General features: G+C 40.5%; 1 pseudogene; it reads left to right on the forward strand.

The window, feature by feature from the left end:
- Positions 1-4,138: 4,138 nt before the first annotated feature.
- LOC119609631 lies at positions 4,139-5,079 on the forward strand (annotated as a pseudogene).
- Positions 5,080-5,339: the final 260 nt, after the last annotated feature.

Consider the following 5,339-nt stretch of genomic DNA (forward strand, 5'->3'; position numbering starts at 1 on the left):
AATTATGGACCGATCCACATAAAATTTGGTTAAGAGATTTTGGTTCGCAAGGAACTTGGGTCGAATTTCATCGCTTTACTCGTAAGCCAGTAATGATCGTTTAAGTAATTTTTTGAAGGGGACCTTATATGAGGGGTAGGTTCAATTATAGACTGATCCTCATAAAATTTGGTAGGGAGATTTTGGATCATATGAAACATATTTATGTGGAACTTCATTGCTATACTCGTACTTTTAAATCAGATATGTCCTTTAAAGCTGTTTTCCGGGAGTCCACTTATAAGGGGGCTATCCGAAAACGTGGACCGATATTGCCCATTATCAATACAAAACAAACCTTACCTATAGAGAATATTTGTGGCTCGTTCCTTTCGAACTTTATCGTGCTTTAAACAGACAGACAGAATAAGGACCCAGAATATACATACATATATGGTAGGTAGGTAGGTAGGTTGATAGGAGGATGTATACTAGAAATACACCTAGGCCATTATCGGGCCTGTTGTGCGCTCCTTATCATGAAAAAAGGGAACTGAATGAATTATTTTTCAGTGTTCATAAACTCAGTTTCCTGAACGTAATTCCTAAGAATCTTCCAATCAGTGTTAGTCAGGAATGTTATTTCCGGAATAACATCACTTCCAAGATACTTGGATCTAACTTCGACGAATGCCTGGCAGTGGCAAAGAAAGTGCTCCAGAGTTTCACTGTCCTCTCCACATGCTCTACATTCGTCTGAATCCGCACGTCCAATTTTGCATAGATGTGCTCGTAATCCTCTGTGTCCACTCAAAATACGTACCATCATACTAAGTTCAGACTTGCTCATTTTGAGGAGTCTTGCTTATCAGGGTCACCCCATAGGATCTTCGTGGTTCTACCCACTGTTTCATTATTCCAAGAGGCCTTATGGGATTCTCTCACCCATATTTTTAATTCAGCTTTTGTTGCGTCGAATGGTTTCGCGTTTGTCAGGTTAACTGCCTCGAGCTCCCTACCCTTTAAAGCTATTAAATTCGCCCTTTCGTTACCGACTACTCCCGAGTGGGCTGGTACCCATATGATATGAACCTTACCTCTGGGACAGTATTCAGTTAAAGCTTTCTTACAATCCAATACGGTCTTAGATTTAGTTCTATCGCCTAATATCGTCCTAATTGCCTTCTGGCTATCGATAAATATATTAAGCGCTGTGGGCGCCATATTTATTCTAATCCAATTTACGCATTCCGTTATTGCTCGTACTTCTGCCTGAAAGCTTGTGTTATGATTTGGTGAACGGTGGTATATTTCTGTTTCTGTGTCTTCAATATAGAACCCCAGCCCCACTTTGTCCCCCAATTTAGAGCCATCCGTGTAACAACAGATTCCTACTGGTATTTGCTCTAATGTTCCGCTTGACCTAGACATTCTATCTGGGATCAGGGTTTAAAGTTTCCGACATATTCTGTGTCTGGTATACGATCAGGCACGTTCGATGATTGTGTATAACCTTCCAATTTGTCCAGTATACATTGATGACGTGTCCTATAACCGTTTTTGGCCAGTTCGCCTAAAGTAAAGAGCCGTTTGGCTGTAATCGCCGCCTCATATCTTAAATATGTTTCAATGGAATATCTAAATCTGGAATATCTAGCAACGTTTCCAGAGCCTTGGTTGAAGTAGTACACATGGCACCACTTATACCCAAGCAGTATGTACGCTGAACTCCCTTTAGTAGTTTGATATTGCACTTTTTGTCTAAGGCAGTCCACCAGATTATTGAAGCATAAGCTAGAATTGGTCTAATTACACTTTTATAAAGCCAATTTGTCATAGTAGGACTAAGACCCCATTTCATGCCTATAGTTCTTCTTGCCCAGGAAGCAAGGTTCAGTATACGTAGAAATTTTTGTCTTTCTTGTGAAAAGACAGATTTCCGTTTTTGCCGGGTTAACATTAAGGCATCCTCAGCTCTTCCACACAAATAATTTGGATCCTTTCCCTTTAAAGTTTTACGACATCGTCTGCATAGCAGACAGGTCTAAGTCCTTTCTCGGTTAGGGTCCTTAAGAGGCTATAAATCGTGGTAACCCAGAGTAAAGGTGACAAAATGCCACCCTGTGGTATACCGCGAAATACCTTTTTCCTGATAGTTATATCGTACATCTCGCAGCTTATCCATCTGTTCCTTAGCATGTGGTTGATCCAGTTACGGAGCACCCGGTCAACATAAAACTGGTCCAGGGATTGGATAAGAATATCAGTGTGCACGTTATTGAAGGCGCCTTCGATTCCAATACATACCGCCAGTGTATATAGTTTGCTATCAAAGGATGCACCCATGTAGTGGACAACTCCGTTTAAAGCGGTTTCCACCGATCGTCCCTTTCAGGTATACTGCTTTTCACCATACTGCTTTTCACCATACTATCAACTATACTGCTTTTCACCATACTATCAACTATCCGTTCCAAAGTTTTAAGTAGAAAGGGCGTAAGACTTATCGGTCGATAAGGTTTAGGTATAAATATTACCCTTGCATCCTGCCATTTAATGGGGGTATATGTGAATTTCAAGCATGCAGTGAATAACTGAGACAGATGTACGGAAACCAGTCCCGACTCCATCTGTAAGAGTGCCGGGAAAATGCCATCCGGCCCTGGAGCTTTATAGGGAGCGAAGTTCTTGATTGCTCCTTTAACCATATCAGATGTAATTACAATTTCCGTGTTGGCATCCCCTCCCTCCAATATCGGTTCATCTATGTTATTCGATATACCGGGTGGGAAATGAGAGTCCATTAGGAGTTTCATTGTCTCCCCCATATCCTCCAGCCTCCTGCCCGTATCATCGACCATAGATTCCGGTTGGACATGAGTTTTGAATAGGAACTTTTGTATCTTCGATACGTCATTTACGCTGTCTACCTGTTCACAGAAAAGTTTCCAGGAGTACCATTGATGGCACTGCGGTATCCTTATCAGGCATAGCAAGAGGAGTCTTTTTAGTCGACACTTTCCCAATTTTGGACAGCACTGCTGTTCTGTCTTCTGGCGGGTGAGTGATTTCCTCCTCGCTTTTAGGATTTGACTCCTCAAAATTATTAGTACTTCCTAATGATGCTTTGGGTACCGTCTTAGGTATTTTAGTGTCCTTATCAGGGCAGCTGACATCCCTTTGCAGCTGCACCTTCCTCGCTTTTAGGATGTGACTCGTTAACGTTATCAGTAGTTGCTACTGATGCTGTGGTCTTAGGTATTTTAGTGTCCTTTTCGAGGCTTGTTGTAACAGCCCTTCCAATCGGCACCTTCACAATTTTGAATATGACAGCTTTAGAGGCGAAGTAAGCCCTACCTTTATTCTTGACATAGACCATAGATTTCTGGTCGATACCTATTACAAATAAAGGATTTGCTATAATGGTGTTGTTATTATCATCCGAGGATTCAGAGTCGGAACCCTCACCTATATTTAAAGGCTGAGGTACATCCTTCTCTTTCACCCCTATGTGTTTGCCAATGGCATGCTGTACATTTGACGCATTGTCCGCCACGGAGGCCAAGGTACCCACCTCCGTAGTAGTATTTTGCTCACATCCCAGCTCGTTGGATGACGACGACACGTGACTCGCGAGTGGATCAACACTTGCCGCCGGTACTGGGTTATTTAGGCCCTGCACCGTAACCTTTATATTTTTATTTTCCATATTGTTTTTTTCAGTTTTTTGGTCTGCGGATAATATAATATTCCCAGGTGGTGGACATAAGGGCAAATTAAAATTTCACTTACATAATGTGTGAAGTTCTAAGCAAAGTTAATGATACACGTATAAACGCTTGCAAATAAGAATGTAATGTACATACATATGTAGATTACAATCCTATTTGCATTTGTAGGTAGGTTGATAGGAGGATGTATACTACATCAAATCCGAAGAAATACACCTAGGCCACAATCGGGCCTATTGTGCGCTCCTTATCATAAAAAAAAATGTAAGTTAAAGAAAAATGCGTGGCAACACCGTTTGGGTCAGACGTATTTTTTTTAAGCGAAGAGAGATAAATTTTTAATATTTTATTATATTTTGATTTTATGTACTACTTGCATCATTTTGCATAATATTGCAATTGTATGTCTATATTTTTGCCCCATTGACATGGTGTACGATGTTTCAGAGGAGGAAGTGGCGACTTCTATGGTTGCATCGACTGCCGTTTTAGATAATGGCTGCACAAATACTACGATAAATACATCGGACATAGCAAATGACCGAAAACGACAAAAGGTGGAAAACACTATACCACCAATTAGTGTGGATATCTCTGATTTATCTAGAAGACTGGCTAATCATGTTCCTCTAGACCAGAATAAATTTGGCATCCTCAGCGTTCTAGCTGACATGGACTTGCAAGGCACCCAGACGGTAGTAAATAATCAACCATAGAAAAATGACGAGCAACAACATGACACACGAAGAAAATGTTGTGCGCTAATAATAGTTTACAATGTCAACATAAAAGCATTGGTAGATACATTAAAATCTACGATCCCGGATTTTTCATTTAAGGTGAAAAATGTTAATAAAAGTAAAAGTAAGCTCTATTTTTCTGATCACATAGTTTATGTATCTATGATGGCTATACTTAGAACAAAGAATATTCATTCCTACTCGTTCACCCCAAAGGAACTCAAACAACAGTCGCTACTCTTACGAGGACTGGTTGGTGATACAGAAAGTGAAGCAATTAAAACGGAACTTGACACTATTGTCCCCGACACAGTTGCTTCTGTAACCAAATTTAAAACGCCAAGGTCCATTAAACAAAATACCGACACGGGGCTCTTTCTGGTTTGCCTCCTCCCAGAGAAATCATTGAGCAGTGTTTCAAAAATTCATGGCCTACAAAACCAAGTTATATCTTGGGAAAAGCCAAAAAAGAAGGACGGCAATTACACATCGCACGCAATTGCAACTCGGCTTATACCTGCGTGAAATGTGATCAAGATCACGCTCCTGGTGAATGCCAACGTTCACGCGAAGATTCCTCAGAACCATATTGTTCCAATTTTGGGAAGACTGGACATCCTGCCAATTGACGATTTTTTGAAGCTAGCCACTTATTTTTTAGAGTCAGAAGAATTGACCCTGGAGCAGGAAATTAACATATTCCTGGATGAATTCAAAAACATGCCAAAGTCTGAGGCCAAATCCAAATTTTTGCGCCTTCTAAACAAAGTCTGATCTCAATATGGACCATAGATCTTTGAATATATTATCATTCAATGTGCGAATGCAAGAGTGCCACCTGAGAAGAAGCAAGACAATAAAAATTGAAGATTATAACCATATAGTAGGG

Source organism: Lucilia sericata, unplaced genomic scaffold (assembly GCF_015586225.1).
Source record: "Lucilia sericata isolate MDLA Ls3-8-SP2 unplaced genomic scaffold, ASM1558622v1 Contig000024F_arrow, whole genome shotgun sequence".
In the NCBI taxonomy this organism is placed as follows: Eukaryota; Metazoa; Arthropoda; class Insecta; order Diptera; family Calliphoridae; genus Lucilia; species Lucilia sericata.